This window comes from Anolis carolinensis, chromosome 2, assembly GCF_035594765.1.
Source record: "Anolis carolinensis isolate JA03-04 chromosome 2, rAnoCar3.1.pri, whole genome shotgun sequence".
In the NCBI taxonomy this organism is placed as follows: Eukaryota; Metazoa; Chordata; class Lepidosauria; order Squamata; family Dactyloidae; genus Anolis; species Anolis carolinensis.
The window spans coordinates 181,322,870-181,341,750 of record NC_085842.1 but is presented as its reverse complement, the minus strand read 5'-3'; the positions used below and the strand labels follow the sequence as shown (position 1 = coordinate 181,341,750).

At 38.9% G+C, this 18,881-nt stretch overlaps 1 non-coding gene across 1 annotated transcript; it reads right to left on the bottom strand.

Moving 5' to 3' along the window:
* Positions 1 to 77: 77 nt before the first annotated feature.
* mir726 (microRNA mir-726) lies at positions 78 to 176 on the bottom strand. Its single transcript, NR_129985.1, has one exon. It is a non-coding gene; the product is annotated as a microRNA mir-726 (primary transcript).
* Between the last annotated feature and the right edge of the window lie 18,705 nt (positions 177 to 18,881).

Here is an 18,881-nt window from a genome sequence, read left to right as displayed (position 1 = left end):
CACCCTTTTCCAGCCCTTCCAGTTTCTTGGCTTGCCCTCAGCCTCTTCCCAGTCTTGTCTGGACTCCTTGACCCCCGAAGAGTGAAGAGCGCGCGGCCGAGTTCTGCTAGTAGTGAACTTTTTCTAACTGTAAATAGTTCAGAACTAGCGGAATTCCTGACGAGCGCCCAGAAAGCTGGGAGGGGGGAGGTCTAACCATAAGAAGTGGCTCTCCCCAAAGCAATTCTCTCAGCAACCCACTTTAGAAGCCAAGATCCCGACCCTGTGATGCTGAAGGGCATTTAGACTAATCCATCTCTCACAAGTCATCAGATGCAAACTTTAACCCATCTAGATCCCGTTTCAAATTTAAAGCCTCGACATCATTCAGATCTCACTGATATTCCAAGAAGCACAATTGTATCCCCACATATGAGCAACCACTGCCCCTGTTTTTCACCTATCTTCAGCTACCACCAGCCCCCTTGGAGGAAAATGGTTCCTGAAGATAAATGATACATTTCCTTTCTTAATTGATACTTAGCTTCCAACTCTAGAGTCAGTGCAGGTTTCCAAAGTTCCCAAAACCTGGTCCATTCCTTTCCTCAATTGTAACATGTCAGGTCAGAGTAGGACTCTTCTAGGCAATATTCAGCTGTTAAGCAGAAAGAAAATATTAAGAGAGCAGCACCTATGTGCATCACAAAGGCTTTTGGTAATTCTTCTTGGAAATAAATTCATACATACAGCCTAGCTTACTTTTATATTTCAAAATATTTGAATTTGACAAGACTCAAGTTGGATATCTTTGTTGTAGCATAAAGAATTAATGTCTGCATATGTGAATAATTGAAATAATCTTTGAAAACTGCAATAAGGTATTTAAATTCTACAACTAGGTGCAGAAGAAGAAGCTGATTGACATGTAGGGTGAGTGGTTAAAAACTAATTGGGAATGCAAGATAAACAAGAGGTTTGGATGTACAGCGGAGATGTGATTAGAATAATATTTGGTAAAAAAGGTATTTGAACTACAGAGAATTGCATACTTTGCAAAAAGCAAAAAATGAGGCATTTGTATATTATGCATACATTCACCCCTTTTCTGGCAGGCCTCACTACTATGGTCTGTATCCTTCAGTAGATCACAAAAATCTAAGTCCCTGAATCTAGTTGTGTTAACAGCTGTACAGGCATAAGGAGCATAATATAAACAACGAAGTACTGCCTTGTGTGTTTAATTGTGTGTCATTTGGTTACTCTCTGGAACCAAAACAGGCATCTATCAAAGGTGACTTTTGGCGAGGATAAGACCAAATCTGATTACTCCTCAAAAGAACTTGAACATCTTGTACTTATGAGGCATTAAAGTTGTGTTGTGCCTTCAAGTCATTTCTGACTTATGGCAACCTTAAAGTGAATTTATCATGGTTTTTTTCTGGAGCTGGGAATGACTGACATCCAAGGTCATTCCATTGGTTTCATGGTTGAGCGGTGATTTAAACCCTAGTTTCCCGTAATAGTCCTGTGCTCAAATCACCATACTATGCTGGCTCTCTGGCTAGCATTAAAAGTAACCACAGTAAATAATCAAAATGTATTAGGTTGGGATCTGGGATTTAGTCTTTCTCTTTTTTGTTTGTGTTTGGCACCCTTAAATATGTTTAAGAACAAGCCACTGAATTTTCCTGAAAATTCTCCCTGCCACTTCACCTATCCTCTGCAAACGCATTCCTGAGAATCCAAATTCACCCATTGTACAAACAAGAAAACACATTTGTTGCACTGAGATGCTCAACCAATCGGACAGCCATTTTGCATATTAGCAAGTAACTGAGGTCCATCCAACCCATTGTGCATGGCTAGCTAAATGGCTGAAATCCCTCCTGTGTATTGCACATACACATGTGTCCCACAAGTATCTCTGAAAACATCCCTCCACCCAAATGTCGCAAACAAATACACAAATGCCAGTGGTCCTTCAGTGGGACTGGCTTGACACCCACTTAGCTCCCCATGGTACCTGTGGGTGTCTGGTCCCGCCAGTGTGCCCCCGGCGCTGTCTTCTTTCCTGTGTGCCTCTTTCCACCTCAGCCTCCCAGAGCTCTGCCCCTTTTTCCGTGGCTGGGAGATTAAAGTTTCCAGTTTCCCTTAATCGGACTCCCCCGGAGTGACTCAAAAATCCCCTGGATTAGAGGGGGCCAAAGGAGTGGGTGTCACCTCCCATCAGCTGAGAAGTTTGAAGCTCATTGCAGTTTAATAGAGGTGGGGAAGAAATTAGGGCAGCCATGAGCCTATAGGGCTAGGAGAGGAGAGAAGGGGAGCCAGTGGGTCACATGGTTACAGTGTAGGTCAGAATATGTAAAGACATTTGGATACCTGGAGACATATAATAATGAACACAGCACACACACCTTGAAAAACATTCTATGCAGTCCTCATCAGTAAGAACAAAGCAAATCTTGCAGGGGTCACATTAATTTAAACTGGGATTTTATAGGAGAATTTACCAGTAAATTATGCTCAAAAATTCATATTTGAGTCTCCCATTCTACTGCCTTCAATAGAGCTCAGAAATCACGATTCATAATGATTGTGATGCATTAAAGAAATAAGGCTATTGCGGTCGATAACACTATATGTATTGGAAGTTCCATACACAAGGTCTTCCATTTTGCCATTTTCTATAAGTGACACCATTTTACTATCCCATTATGTATAATGGAACTTGAACATCCACAGGTTTTGGTATCCTTGGGTCTTGCAACCAAAACTTAGTGGATACCAAGAGCCTACAGTATACAGTAGAGTTAATGGACAGTAAAATGTCAGGCATGGGGCCCAAGGCAAATTAGTATTCCTGTTGGACAGCCAGAAGACCTTGGTTTGGTAGTGAAGATTTTGCTTTTGTCGTAGATCCCAATGTTTAGGACTTGAAATTCATAGGTGCCAAAATCCCAAGCAAAATGCATTATTATTCCACCCGAATTCTTTGTTCTCTATGTTCAAGATTCTCATATACTGGTGTAAACCATATTCTATCTGAAGTAGAAAGCCTGTATCTAGTTTTATCTATTTCAAAATTGAGGTAACGTCATACATGATAGGCTGCTCATTCTCATTAACATTAAAAAAGCTTCCCATACAGAGAGAGAGTATGCCACGGAGAATACTTAGCCAGAACCTAGCTTCCTGACACACTAGAGAATAATTTACAGTATATGAAGAGATAAACACACGAGTAGCAAACAGTTACCTGAACTGATACAATTCAGGCACAATTTTGCCATCTGAAGAAAGATTTATTCCAGTTGAGCTTCCAAGATTAATTTAAGGTACTTGCAGTTCTAAATGGCTTGAGACCCAAATACCTAAAGGAACATCTTGTCATATGCCAATCTGTATCTGCCTTAAGATGCTCAGAGGAGTTCTGCTCTTGGTTCTTTTATCAAAACAAACTCTGGAACCAGGGAGAGGGTATTTGTGTGATGGCATCCTGTCTCTAGAATGCTCTCCCAACTGAAGCTTGATTGGCAGCAAAGTTACTATAATTTTGTGCTCATCCCAAATGACTTTATTTGCTTTGGCATTTCACACTGTCATGTCCGTTTGAACTTTGTTTACTCTCCCTTTTGCACTCTGTGTCTGTTCTTATTGTAGAGGCAATTGATGTTTTTATTTTGGTTAATTATTCAATGGCTAAAATACTCTGGTATTTTAGGATGAGAGGAAGATTAGAATGTTTTTGATAAATAAATAAAGTGAATGAGTGGATCTCTTTCAAAAAAATTATATAACTGTTTGGCTTCCACCATTATCAAATTAGTGCCAAAACCACACAACAGTATTTTTAGGTTCCTGAAATCCAAAGGATTTTTGTGGTGCAAGAAAGCACCATGGCAATCTCCTGTACCGACATAGTTTCAGCACTTATCCCTTAAATTTGATGGCAATTGCAAGGGCAAAACAAATAATGTATTCCAGTACTATTAGATACTCTAGTTCAAGCTTACCAACCCTTAGAAAATTAAGTCAATAAATATTTTGGTCTCTATTTTAATGGGTTGCATGTCTTTATATACCTTCAAGTCAACTCCACCTTTGAGTGACTGTTGTATACCGTTTTCTTGGCAAGATTTATTCAGAAGAGGTTGGCGCTGTTTAACACTGAGGTGATGTGACCGGTTCAAGGTCATCCATGGATTTCCATGGATGAGTGGGGGTGTAAATTAAAGTTTCCCAGCATCCTTGTCCAACACTGAACCCACTACATTGACTCCATTCACAAATACCTGTGCAGATACTGTAGTAATCAATAGCTTAGATGGAACTTCTTTTCCTCATGGTTCATTAATCATGGGTTTGTGAGAATTATGGGGGAAATCTGCTGCAAGAGACATGAAAAAAACCTCCTTCTCCCACAGTAATCATACATCAAAGTTGGATCCATGGGGAGAAAGAGAAACAAATATGATTTAAATCATTTTTTGTAATAAACCATTGAGAAGAGCATTATCTATTGCATGAATAAGGTAGACAATGAATTACAACTATCATAACCTTCTGTAGAAAAAAAATACCTGTATGAGTCCATTATTGTTATTAAGTTGACTACCCTTCCTTTCTTGTCATCTGTTGAAGAATTGCTTAAAGAAACAGCAGAGGTGTATGAGGGACCAAAAGACACAAGTACATATTTATTTATAAGATTTGTCACCTCTCCTTGAAATATTTGCCAGGAAAGGCTGAAATTTATAAGAAAAGTCCAAACTGTTGAAATCTAGATGGTTGCTTGGGTCAGTGATTTTGAATTTAACAGATGCTGTGCAGGGGGTTGTGGTGATATGCTTTCAAGTAATTTCTGATTTATGGTGACTGTAAGGCCATCAACTTTCTTGATATGCTTTCTTCAGAGGAGTTTGTGCCTTTGCCTTCCTCTGAACAGGGTGTTGTAACACATTCCTGTTGCATTTTTGTTCATTTGTTTGGCCATTTCAATGTTGTGTGGGTCTAGGAAGCAGACACATACCCTCCGCCCTTTTCCCTGAACTCTTGGCTCCCTTCTCCCCACCTTCTTGTTCCCTGTGCTCACCTGTACACAGTGTTGCCAGGCCTTTAATCCTCTCTGAGCTCCTCTTTAGCCCTAATTAACAATTAAGGTTCCATTAATGTTTTGTCCTCCTTTCTATTTATATAGGTGGACAGGGAAAGAGAAAGGGTGTTCAACAGCAATGTCCAACTTGGATTTCTTCTTGATACTCTAATGGAGGAGGGGTTTCCCTCTCTAGTCTAGTGGTGAGAAACCAAAATTTCCAAACAAGTCATCCCTATACACGTGTCTGTCTGCAGCATTGCAAGAAGAGGAAAGCAGCAGACATGCACATGCCTCCCCCTCCCAAACAGGCATATACACATGAGCAAATATCATGGGCATTTCTTATAATTTGGCATATCAAATTGTAAATGTCATCCCCATGTCCGCTCTCGACAGAACTTGCCCTCTGTTCTGTCTCCCTGCTGGGTGTCCCAGTTGGACACTTGCCCTGACCTATACAGCCACATGATATAACAGCCAGGACCTTTGGAGCAGGAAAGGAACTGACCCAGTTCAGATATATATCCGCCCAATCCAGCAAGGGTGGATGGCGTCCCCCACCTGAGCACTGGATAACTCCATGTACTTATTCTTATTTCAGCCCCCCTCCCCTCCCCCAACCAACAGTTGAAGAATAGTAGATAGAAAAGGCCACTCCTTGGTCCGAGGGCATGTTTTTCCTGCATGTATGCACATAATATTTGTGCATTTAAAGCAGGGCTTACTTGTTTTTGTTTGTTTAACTAGTTTACCACATTAAAGAAAATCATACATCCACAGACCTCAGAACCTTTGATTAATCTCCATGAAGGATCTACATAGTTGTTTTGACTATCCTGTTGCCTTGGGCAGCCACAAATCCTTGTAAGTTTGAACAAAGCAAGAACAACTTTATCATGGTATATTCGCTAAAGGTAGAAGCTCACAGAAAGAACACCAATTTCCTACCTCCAATCCCTTACTATTAAAAAAAACATGCAAGTGGGAGTGTTCCTTTCCAGCATTGTAGCCAGATACCCTTTCCCAAGATACTTAAATTTTATCTCAGCCCCTATAGCATTAAATTAAATGCAGGTATTCCTCAGTTAAGAAAATAGATATCCATATTTCTGGGCTTTGCTTTGTTAACCAAAACTTTGGCACCAAGGCAGAAATAAAATGGAAAGACTAGCCATAACAGCTCAGTGTGTTTCAGCACATGTTTTATTCAAAACTAAAATTATCCACATTTGAAATAATTTTTTTTCTTATTATCTTATGATTTCTATTTTGGTGGCAAAAATCTTTGTCTCTGTGTTTCTTTAACATACCAGAAAAGCTGGTGAAGCAGGTTGATCTCCTTTCCTCTTTGCTTTCTGTTTTTCTCTTCACATATGCTTAGTAAGAGATGCTGGAGGCAGCTGTTCATCCTTTCACAAACACCCACATCTAGAACAGAGTCATCTAGAACAGAACTTCTTAAACGTTTCCACTCACAGCCCCTTTTGGCCTGGGAAACATTCTCATGACCCTGGGTATAAAATAGGTATGAAAATCAAACATTTATTGATAACAAATCAGCATTTGAAATTCTTGCTAAACTTGCTAAACTTTTCCACTTTATGAAGTAGAGCTGAAACATCTACAGGGTCCACTGTAAACACTGCACTACAGATTCATGTTTCAAACAGTCACTAGGTGATGTTAAAAAACTTTTACTGTTGCCCATTTTTTTGTGGCCTTAACATTAAGCTGAGGGGGGCTCATTTAGGATTGGGACAATTTAAGAAGCAGTGATCTAGAATAAAATGCCATTCTTTTCCAGGCCAAGTTGTTTACTGCAGAGCCACTGCTGCAACCCAGCACTAAAGGTTTTATCTTTCTCCAGCATCTTTCCAATGTCAGTGTTGTCTCACACACACACACACAAAACATCTTTCAGCTAGATAAAGGGGAAGAACATGGCAGACTGCTGTGCTCCTGTGAAAAGACTTTGTAAAAAGGAACTGTTTTGTCAGAGGCTTTGTTAGGTAAAGGTAAAGAATTCCCCTGACATTAAGTCTAGCCGTGTCCGACTCTGGGGGTTGGTGCTCATCTCCATTTCTAAGCTGAAGAGCCAGCATTGTACGTAGATGCCTTCAAGGTCATGTGGCCAGTATGACTGCATGGAGTGCCCTTACCTTCCCACCAGAGCAGTACCTATTGATCTACTCACATTTGCATGTTTTCGAACTGCTAGGTTGGCAGAAGCTGGGGCTAATAGCAGGAGCTCACTCCGCTCCTCAGATTAGAACCTCCAGCCTTTCGGTCAGCAAGTTCAGCAGCTCAACGGTTTAATCCGATGCGCCATTGGGGGCTCCGAGGCTTTGTTTCCTGAGCTATATCTGTGTTGTAAAGCCCGAAATTGACCTTAAGATATAGAGCCATATTGAAGAATACAGTTTACTTAGACCAGAGCTTTTCAGAAATGTGTGTTGGTGACACATTTATTAGATGTGTATCATTTTGCGACACAGTAATTCAGCTTTACTAGCAAACCAAAAAATAAACCAATCCTTTATAAGAGATACACACACATACATAAATTGTAATATCAAAATGTATGGGAGACAATATATCTCATGAAAACCTTTTGCTTATATTTTTCAAACTATATGGTTTGTTGCTGATTTTTCATAGATTCATAGATTTCTCATTGCCTTCACACAGGACACCTACACACTGCAGCCGACACATGAACATGTCATGACACACATTTGGAAAGCTTTAGCTTAGACTCAGAAAACGTAGCAAGCTTTTCTGGTTTCAAGTTAAGCATGTACAAAACATTCAGCCATAGTCCAAAACATCTTAGGATGTTTTACTGATGAAATAAAAGGCAGAACACGAAAATAAGATTCAAGGAAAAAATGTGACATACCTAGTTTGGAAATAGTGCTTGCTCCTTACTATTGAATTATATGTACTGTATGTCATAATATTTTGTTGCTCAATTGCTGGCACTCCATGTTTAGGTAAGCATTCTGTGAAAAGATTATTTAATTGCTTTTTTTTTCAACTCCATCTCCATCTTTTTCAACTCCTGAGTCCCTTCAGGTGAGAAGGGCGGGATATAAATGTTGGAAATAAAATAAATAAATAAATAAATCTCCAGTAATCTCTTTCTGGGGCTCTCATATAAAGATTTTGGATATTTCCTGAAATCTTTGGGTTCTCCCTAACCTATTGATGTTTCTCTTCCGTGTGTTGATGGCACATTTTGGAGAATGAATATGCTCTTAGCATATAGGATATTACTGTACACAATATATCTGAGAAAGGACCATCCAGTCTGTTTCAATTTGAGGAATGCTGTTTCTAGCCATAGGTAGCAAACAACTAATGGACAAGGTTGGCTTATAATTTTACAGGAATAGAATTTTGTCTGTGAACAAATATCAGGCATTCTGTCCTTAATTTTTAAAAATGTATTTTGAAGTCTTGAGAAAGAAGCTGAGACCAACCGCAAACAAGATTCCTATTGAAAGTAATACAAAATACAGAAATAATTGACACATATATCTGGCAGACTAATCATCCTTCAGTATTAGGAGCCCAGTTATTGTTTTCAGAAATTAAAAAGATTAATGAAATGCAAGAATCTTTCTCTGTAAGCCTTTAGATGTGAATACTCTCCAACATTTCATAGATACAAACCAGGACATGTCTGACCAAGTAACATTAGCAGGTAGTGAAGATGGCAAATCAATAAGGAAGAAACCACAAGTTAGGAAAAACTGCATTGGTTGGCTTTTGCCTGAGCCTACTGGGAAGGGAAAGATTCTTTACCCCTGCATTGCCTTTCCTCTCCATCTTGTTGAATTAATTGAGTCCCAATAACTTTTGCACTTTGAACTCACTTTTACAAACTGAGGACCAAGGAAGAAAGAGGGAGAAGGAGAGAAATGTGGGCATTCTAAATGCAGCTGAAAAAAATAGGACAACAGAGGATTAACTGGAACTGTCCCTGCCATATCAGGAAAGTTGGATGGTATAGATTCAGATACAATTCAGACAAAGGCTAGCTGCACTCGCAGCTGAGATTTCCTGCCCATATCAAAACCTAGTACTTTCCAGATATGTTACTCTTCTACATCTGGAAGGTACCCAGATTTGTAAATTTGTGTTTTTGTTTTGATTTTATATTGTGATGTTGGGCAAGGCCCCATGTGAGCCGCCCCGAGTCCCTTCGGGGAGATGGGGCGGGGTACAAGAATAAATTATTATTATTATTATTATTATTATTATTATTATTATTATTGACACAACGATGTTGTATGACACAGCAAACAAGATAGACATGCTGGATTTCGTTTCACGAAACCACAAGTCGAACACTTCCCAAGTGTCTAGGACTGTGTGATGTATTTTCGGATGATGCGTGCAGATCCCAGCAGGGTGGCCTTTTGCAGTTGGCAGATCGTAATTTTGTCAATGTCTATTGTTTCCAAATGCCGGCTGAGATCTTTTGGCACGGCACCCAATGTGCCCATCACCACCGGGACCACCTGCACTGGTTTCTGCCAGAGTCTTTGAAGTTCAATCTTGAGGTCCTGATAGCGGCTGAGTTTTTCCTGTTGTTTTTCATCAATGCGACTGTCACCTGGGATGGCGACATCAATTATCCAAACCTTGTTCTTTTCCACAACTGTGATATCTGGTGTGTTGTGTTCCAGAACTTTGTCAGTCTGGATTCGGAAGTCCCACAGTATCTTTGCGTGTTCATTTTCCACGACCTTTGCTGGTTTGTGATCCCACCAGTTCTTTGCTGCTGGGAGGTGGTGCTTGAGTTATTATTATTATTATTATTATTATTATTATTATTATTATTATCAACACAACGACGTTGTATGGCACAGCAAACAAGATAGATATGCTGGATTTCGTTTCGCAAAACCACAAGTCGAACACTTCCCAGTGTCTAGGACTGTGTGATGTATTTTCTGATGATGTGTGCAGATCCCAGTAGGGTGGCCTTTTGCAGTTGGCAGATGGTGATTTTGTCAATGTCTATTGTTTCCAAATGCCGGCTGAGATTATTATTATTATTATTATTATTATTATTATTATTATTATTATTATTATTATTATTACCCATATGGTTATTGTGGGATTATGAAGATAATCATCCAACATATTTGGTTGTACCAGGTTGAAAAAGGGAATGCTAAGATGGTACAGTCTTGATATTTATAAAATATGCCATGTCTTATGTGTTTGGCTTGGCTTCTACCGCTCATTTCTTCACACAAAACTTCCATATAGGGCAGCCTGAACAATTGTGTAGCTGTATGTATATCAGAAGGACTTGAGGTCAGTTATGGCTTATGATAGTCTTCCACATACACCTTCCCTTGTATTGTTCTGATATTCTTTATACCATTTGCTTTCTTATTGCCTAAAATTTTATGAAGAGTTTTCATGTGCTTAGATTTTTCAAAATAGTTTTTGTAAGTGGCCATTACTTTGATTCATGTGAGACTGAAGAAATTGCTATTTTGGGGGTTCATCTACACTGTAGATTTGTGTGTTTTTAACTGTGCTGTGAGCTGCCTCGTGCCATGAGGAGAGACAGGTAAGAAATAAAATAATAATAATTAGAATTAGAATTAATGCAGTTTGACACCACTGTAATCGCAATTGTCACCATATTCTTTCTCCCTCTTTGGAGAAGCATCTGCTTAGGCCAGACCCAGCTTCCATTGCAGCCTGCCAACACATAGTTCCAAAATGCCAAAACGCCAAAACTCCAAAATGAACATCTCCAAAACGCACTCCTTTCTCTTCCCATGAGAAAAGGAGGCCCCAAAAGTGACCAGAATCCTGCTTTTCCATAGCAGATCTGACACATACACTATCTCACTCCTTCCCAATGGGGCAGAGCATAGAGGGTGAACAGCGTCTCTGACTGTCAAAATTTCTGGATTGTCATAAGGACACTTATATAGCAATATTTTGCTGATGTTGTCCCAAAGTTGTAAATGAATGATAGATGTATTCCATCCTGGAATATCTTAGTTCCCTGGACCAGATGTTGATTCTTCTTGATTGATGTTAGCAAACACAAGCAGCTCTGTGTTGACTTCCTTCTTAACAGATGTAAACATTTCCTTAACCTGATGTAAACATTTCTATTATCAGTCACAGTTCTTATCACAGTTTACCAGGCAGGTCAACTATTTCAGGTCTCATTAACAGGTTTTAATTACAATTCAGCAAGCAGGTAGTTAATGGTTTGCAGACCTTAGTCTACAGACTAGTGTCTCCAAAATTACTAGCTCACATTCATTCACCTCACATACATACCCACACATATTCATATTTCATTTGATCTTGTTACACAATGGCTTAATGCTATGGAATAATAGGATTTGTAATTTTTCAAAGTCTTTAGGCCTCTGCCAAAGTACTGGATCCTCACCAAACTACAACTTCCATTATTTTAAAACATTGAGCCAAGGCAATTAAAATGGTGTTGCCCTGCATTAAATCTACAGTGTAGGTGCATTCTTGAACAGGCATACTGAGATTATTGGGAAACATTGCTAGATATGTGACAGTATGGCAGAGTGAGCCTTAGGCAGTTGATATGAGAGATCATCGAAGATGTTATTTTTCTTTTTAGTGCAAAGCATTTTGTTGAGGTTGGGAGAACAGAAAGCTGATTTGCCTCAGACAACAAAATGCTTTGCTAGTTATGACAGCACTGTGGTTCTGCAAAACAGTAAAATAACAATTCTCAAGCAACCTTGAGAAAATCCATTGAACTTTGCCTATTTTCAAATCCAGCCTTTGCTTAAAAGTCTCCAAGAAAGGAGCTTCCACCACATTCTGAGGAGTTCCACTGTTGAACAGCTTATATGGTCAGGAAATTTTTCCTAATGTTCAGATGGAATCTCCTTTCCTGTAATTTGAACCCATTGCTCCACTGAGTCCTAGTTTCCACAGCAAGAGAAAACAAGCCTGCTCCCTCTTCCTTATGACACCCTTTCACATATTTATACATGGCTATTATGTCTCCTCTCAATTTTCCCTTCTGCAGGCTAAACATACCCTGCTCTTTTAAGATGCCTCTCATAGGGTTTCATGGTTTCCAAACCTTTGATCATTTTAGTTGCCCTCCTCTGGGCACATTCCAGCTTGTCAATGTCTCTTTTAAACTGTGGTGCCCAGAATTGGACACAGTATTCCAGATGAGGTCTAACCAAAGCCAAATAGAGAGGCATCATGACTTCCCTTGATCTAGACACTATACTCCTTTTGATGCAGACTAAAATCCTATTGGCTTTTTAAGCTGCTGCATCACACTGTTGGCTCATGTTCAACTTGTTGTTCACAAAGACTCCAAGATTTTTCTTAAATGGATTGTTGTTGAGCCAGGCATCACCATCCTGTATCTTTGCATTTCATTTTTTCTGCTTAAGTGTAGTATCTTACATTTGTCCTTGTTGAAATTCATTTTTTTTTAGTTTTAGCCTTAAAAAGGCAATTGTAAGACCTATCCTGAAAAAAGTATCCCTGGACTCGTTGGTTCTTAATAACTACCGGCCAAGCTCTAACCTCCCCTTTTTGGGCAAGGTTCTAGAGTGTGTGGTGGCTTCTCAGCTCCAGGGGTTATTGAAAGAAACCGACTATCTAGATCCATTACAGTCTGGCTTCAGGCCTGGTACGGAGACAGCTTTGGTTGCCTTGGTGGATGACCTCCACAGAGAACTGGACAGGGGGAGTGTGTCTTTGTGGGTTCTCTTGGACATCTCAGTGGCTTTCGATACCATCGACCATGGTATCCTTCTGTGACAGCTCTTGGGGGCACAGCTTTGCAGCGGCTCCGCTCCTTCACCCAGTTGGTGAAGCTGGGGGACACCTGCTCAGTCCCCTGAACTTTGACCTGTGGGGTCCCACAAAGTTCCATTCTTTCTCCCATGCTTTTCAACATCTACATGAAACCGCTGGGCAAGGTCATCCAGAGTTTTGGAATTCGGTACCATCTCTACGCAGATGACAATCAACTCTATTACTCTTTTCCACCTAACTCCAAGAAAGCCTCCTGGATCCTGGACCAGTGCCTGGCCACTGTGATGGACTGGATGAGGGCTAACAAGCTGAAGCTTAATCCAAACAAGATAGTGGTCCTCTTGGTCAGTCATGGGGCCGATTGGGGTATAGGGTGGCTACCTGTGCTTGATGGGGTTACACGCTCCCTGAGTACACAGGTCCACAGTCTGGGAATCCTCTTGGACTCAGCGTGCACTCTTGATGCTCCGGTCACTGCGGTGGCCAGGAGAACCTTTGCACAGTTAAAACTTGTGCACCAGCTGCGACCTCAAGAAGTCTGACTTGGCCACAGTGGTCCACACCTTGGTTACATCTAGATTGGACTATTGCAATGTGCTGTATGTGGGGCTGCCTTTGAAGATGGCTTGGAAACTGCAACTGGTACAAAGGTTGGCAGCTAGGTTGCTAACAGGAGCTAGCTACAGAGAGCATACAATGCCTCTACTGAAGCAGCTCCATTGGCTGCTGATAATTTTCTGGTCCCAGTTCAGTGCCGGTTATGACCTACAAAGCCCTTAATGGTTCAGGTCCTGCTTATCTTCATGACCACGTCTCTCCCTATGAACCAGCGCAGGCTCTTAGATCTGCCGGGGAGGCCCTTCTCTCCCTTCCGCCTCCATCACAAGCATGGTTGGTGGGAATAAGGGAGAGGGCCTTCCCGGTGGTGGCCCCCCAGCTCTGGAACTCTCTTCCCAGGGAGATCAGATTAGCCTCCACCCTGTCTACATTCCATAAAGACTTGAAGACATGGATGTTTCAATGTGCCTCTGAACAATAGGTCAGCTCGTAATTTATCACTGCCCAGTCCGAGTTGTTTACTGTCCAGGCATCCAGCATTTTATTCCCATTCCTGGTCCTATTGTCTTGCATTTTGCACAAGCCTTGCTCTTTCCCTTGCAATTTTATTTGTTTTTGGTTCATTGATACTTATTGATGTATTTTGATGCTTTTATTCTGTGGTTTAATTGCTTTTAATCATATTGTTGTTTCTGGGGTTTTTTATACCTTGTATACTTGTCTTTCAGGCTTCGTCCCCATGTAAGCCGTCCCAGGTTTCTTCGGGGAGATGGAGGCGGGTTACAAGAATAAAGTTATTATTATTATTATTATTATTATTATTATTATTATTATTATTATTATTATTAATCTGCTCCAGAATCTTTCCTGCTATGGATGTCAGGCTGACTGGACGGTAATTGTTTGGGTCCTCTTTTTTCCCTTCTTTTTCCCTTAATTTATTGTTAATTTCCAAATTTCCTTGTATCATTCTTCTATCTTAATTTCCACCTCTCCTTTCCAATTTTTTGTTATTAATAGCCTTGCAGCTGTTCACAACATCGTTATCAAATTCTTCTCATTTTCTTTCCATTCATCTGTATTATAAACAGATAACAGTATAATCACCGGATTTATATTAATTTTATTTTTCATAATACTTTCTATTTTTACTCTAACCTTTCCCCCAAAACCTCTGTACATATTTACATTGCCACCACATGTGAATATATGTTCCCCTCCAACATTTTTCTGAACAGCTCTTGTCTATGTTGTGTAACTTTGTCAGGATCAGGTACCATTTCCAAATCATCTTGTAGTAGTTTTCTTTTATTCAAATTGATAAATTTTTTAGGTGTCTTGCTCTCCATAATTTTTTCCAATTTCTTTCTCCTATTTTAATTCCCAGTTCTTCCTCCCATGGTTCCCTTGTTTGTATCCCTAACCCCTCCCCTTTAATCTCTATTAATATATTGTATATCATACTAATTATCCCTTTCTGATACTCATTTTCTTCTTTAGTCTTCTCTTTTATTATGTTTTCAAATTTTGTTAGTTCTCTTTTCCCCGAGCTCTGTCCTTTCCAATTTTTGAACCATTGGTCCAGATAGACCCAATGGAGCCATCATATATTTAATTCACCTAGGATTTCATTAATGTGCTTCTCCTTTATTTATTCCATCCAACTTCCAATTTTGTCTAATTTATTCCTTTTCAACTCTTTACCCATCACAATTTTGTTAGGTTTTTAGGAAATTTTCCCTCCATTATAACTGGCACTATTTTAGAATTCCCTTTGATTAGGTAGTTCTTATATTTGTTCCATATTATTAATATATCTTTTAATGGTACATTTCCCATTTGATTAATTTCCTTTTTGAGTGTTCCTCAAAAAAATATATTTTCTAATTGCCTTTCTATATCTTTAGTATTTATTTCCATTCAGTCTGTGTCATCTTTGTTCGACATCCCTTCTACCACATGTCTCAATTGGTTCGCTTCATAACTTTTAATTTCGGGTAGTCCTAATCCTCCTCCTTTTTGTAGTTTCTACCAGTCGCATTTATTTATTCTATTATTTCCCCCATTAATACAAAATTTGTTCATTAATTGCTGCCCTTTATTCAATGCAGTTTCTGAAATTTTGAAATTTTCTCCATTTAATATTGCATTATATCGCTCTACCAATTTTGGGAATTATTTTCCCCCCAAATTTTTTATAATATTCTGATCCAAATCCATTCCACCCTGGGGCCTTTCCATTCATCAATTTCGATATTACTTTCTCTGTTTCTTCCTCTTTTATTGGAGCGTGTAACGATTTCATATCCTCCTCCCTTAATTTTATATTCCAATTTCCTTCCACATATTCATTTATTTTATCAATTGAGTGTTCTCCTGCTTGGTATAACTCTGAATAGAATTCTTCATATATTTTAAACTTTTCTTTTATTAATCTACAAATATTTCCTGATTATCTCTTACCTCATTTATTGTTTTTCCTTTTTTTTCTGTACTGCCCTTGCCAACGTTCTTGAATTTCTATTACTATATTCAAAGAATTCTCTCCTTAGATATATCAAAAAAAAAAATCTACCTGATCAAACTCCATTTTATTTAATTATTCTTTTTTTGCCCTTAATTCATTGTATATACATTTATTTCTTTTTCTTATATATTGATTTTTCAATTTTCCTATCTCTTTTGCTAATAAGTTTTTCCTTTCTTCCTGGTTTTTTTTCTTACCTTTGATGCTTCTTTTATTATTAACCCTCTCATCACCGCTTTCATCATGTCCCATAATAATGCTCTTGATATCTCTGTATTGTTTAAGACCGAAATTTCTTGCCATTGTTTTGCTAGTTTACTTACAGTTTCCTCCTGTTTCAGTATACTAGGGTTAAATCTCCATCTTTTTGACTGATTATAATCTTGCTTAATTTCAATTTCTATACTAAGTAAGGCATGATCAGTAATCCTTATATTTCCTATTCCCATATTTGCAATTTTATCTAACATGTTTTGGTGATAAACATGTAATTAATTCTTGTGTATGTTTTATGTACTTCTGAGAAATATGTACACCTTCTCTTGTCTCGTTTTAATAGTCTCCAAACATCTCTCAATCCCCATTTGCTTATAGTCATACTTAACTTTGTTATGTCGTTACTTTTATCTGTAATGGTTGGTTTGGATTTATCTTTTACCGTATCCATTACCATATTCCTATCTCCTCCAAAAATTATATATTTTGGTTGCCAGTTAGTTATTTTCTTTAGCACTTTCTCATAAAATTCTTCTTGCTTTTCATTGGGAGCATAAACATTTACTAATACATATTTGCTTTATCCAATTTCTCCTTCCAATATTATGTATCTATCTTCTTCGTCCTTTAACAGCCCAGTTTTCACAAAATTACACTTCTTTGTTACAATTATGGCTATTCCTCTAGATTTGCCACATGCTTTCTCATAATATTGTACCCAATTTAATTTCAAAAACCTTCCTGTTTTTGATGACTTTCTTGGAGAAAATAAACATGTGCAGCATTTTTTAAGCCAACCTTCAATTCTCTTTCTTTTATACCAACTTCCAAGGCCTCGTGAATTTAATGTTGCCACTTTTAGTTTGCCCATCATTCTTATACCATAGTTAGTTGACTTGCGAACTCCAAACAGTGCTTCCTATCCCACTTCCCTTTAGACCCATTACCTTTATGTTTCTTGTCCCCCCTTCCCTCTTTCCTTCCCTCCTCCTCACTTATGCCCTGCCCCATAACCTGCTCCAAGGGCTGTCGTGGAGAGTGGTGTTTCTTTGAAAGTCTGTCCAGAAGACCCCCTTCTCCAGTGCTCCATATTTTCTTCTTTATTGAATCTGTGGATTTTCTTATCACCTAGTCCTCTCCTCCAACAGCTCCTATTAATTCTCCTTCCTCTCCTCCTCCTCCTCCTCCTCCTCCTCCTCCTCCTCCTCTCTGTCTTTGGTTGGTGACCTTGATTATTTGCAACTTTCCCTGTCTTTTTATGTTTTTCCTTCCTTTGCTTTTCTGGTATTGCTCAAAACCTCACTTTTGTCTTTGTAGATTCCTAATTTCTCTAATAGTTGGAGACCTTGTTTTTGAGAGTCAATTTTGTATCTTTTTCCCTTGAAGAAAAATCTCAGATGTACTGGGTATCCCCAGTAATACTGGATCTCTTTTTCTCTTAGATTTTTTTTCCTTCTTGAAGATAGGGACAGCATTTTCCCTCGTCCAGTCTGCTGCGTCTTGTCCTCCAAGAATTCTCAAAGATTATTGCCAGTGGTTCTGAAATGACTTCTACTAGTTCCTTCAATATTCTTGGAGGTAGTTCATCTGGCCCCGAAAACTTGAAATCATTTTGAGTAGAAGAACCATTATAAGATAAGCCTACAACTTTAGAAAGTGAAGTAGGAGCTGCACTCAAAGCACTTGAGAGAAATAAATCACCAGGAAGAAATGGCAAACCAATAGAACCACTTGAAATTACAAAGATGGAATCTACTCCAGTTCTAACTAAAACCTGTCAACAAATAATGGCCAAGAGATTAAAAGTGCTCAGTATACATTCCAACCCTAAGAAAGGAAATACCAGGTATTGCAGTAACCATTGCATTACTCTCCCATGCAAGCAAAGATATGCTCAAATTTGTATAATAAAGGCTTTCTATATGCCCATGAAAGGAAGAGGCAGTAGGAATCATATTGCAAGCACATGTTGGATAATAGTGCACATCAAAGAACTTCAGAAGAAAATCAGCCTGTGCTTTATAAATTATAACAAAGTCTTGAATGATATAGAGCTTGTTCTTTAAAAAAAATGGGTTTGCTGCAACATTTGATTGTCTTGATGTGTAACCTATACTCAGGACAAGAGGCTGCTATTGGAACAAAATATAGACAAATAGAATGATTTCCAATTTGCAATGAGGTTGAGCAAGGCTGCACTTCATTATCGATCTGTTTAAATTGTGTCCAGAACATATCATATGTAAAGCAGGATTAGATTTGGAGGATGGAAGTCTGAAGGGGCACCAGCAATTTAAGATAGTGGTAGATGATATCATACCACTAGCAGAAAATAGCAAAGGCTTGAAATGAGTATTGAAGGAAGTCAAGTAAGTACAAAGGCAAGTTGACCGTTCAACATTATGAAAATAAAAAGAATGACCACAGATTATTCACATAGTTTTAAAGTAGATGATGAAGACATTTAAAATAGTTCAAGGTCTTCTGCACAGTGACTCAGCCTGTATATACACTGTAGAATTAATGCAGTTTATGGTACTTCAACTGCAATGGTGCAATGCTATGGAATCATGGAATTTGTAATCTGGTGAGGCACCAGCACACTTTGGCAGAGAAGGCAAAAGACCTTATAAAACCACAGCCCCCATGATTGCATAGCATTGAGCCATTGTGGCTGAAGTAGCAAAAACTGCA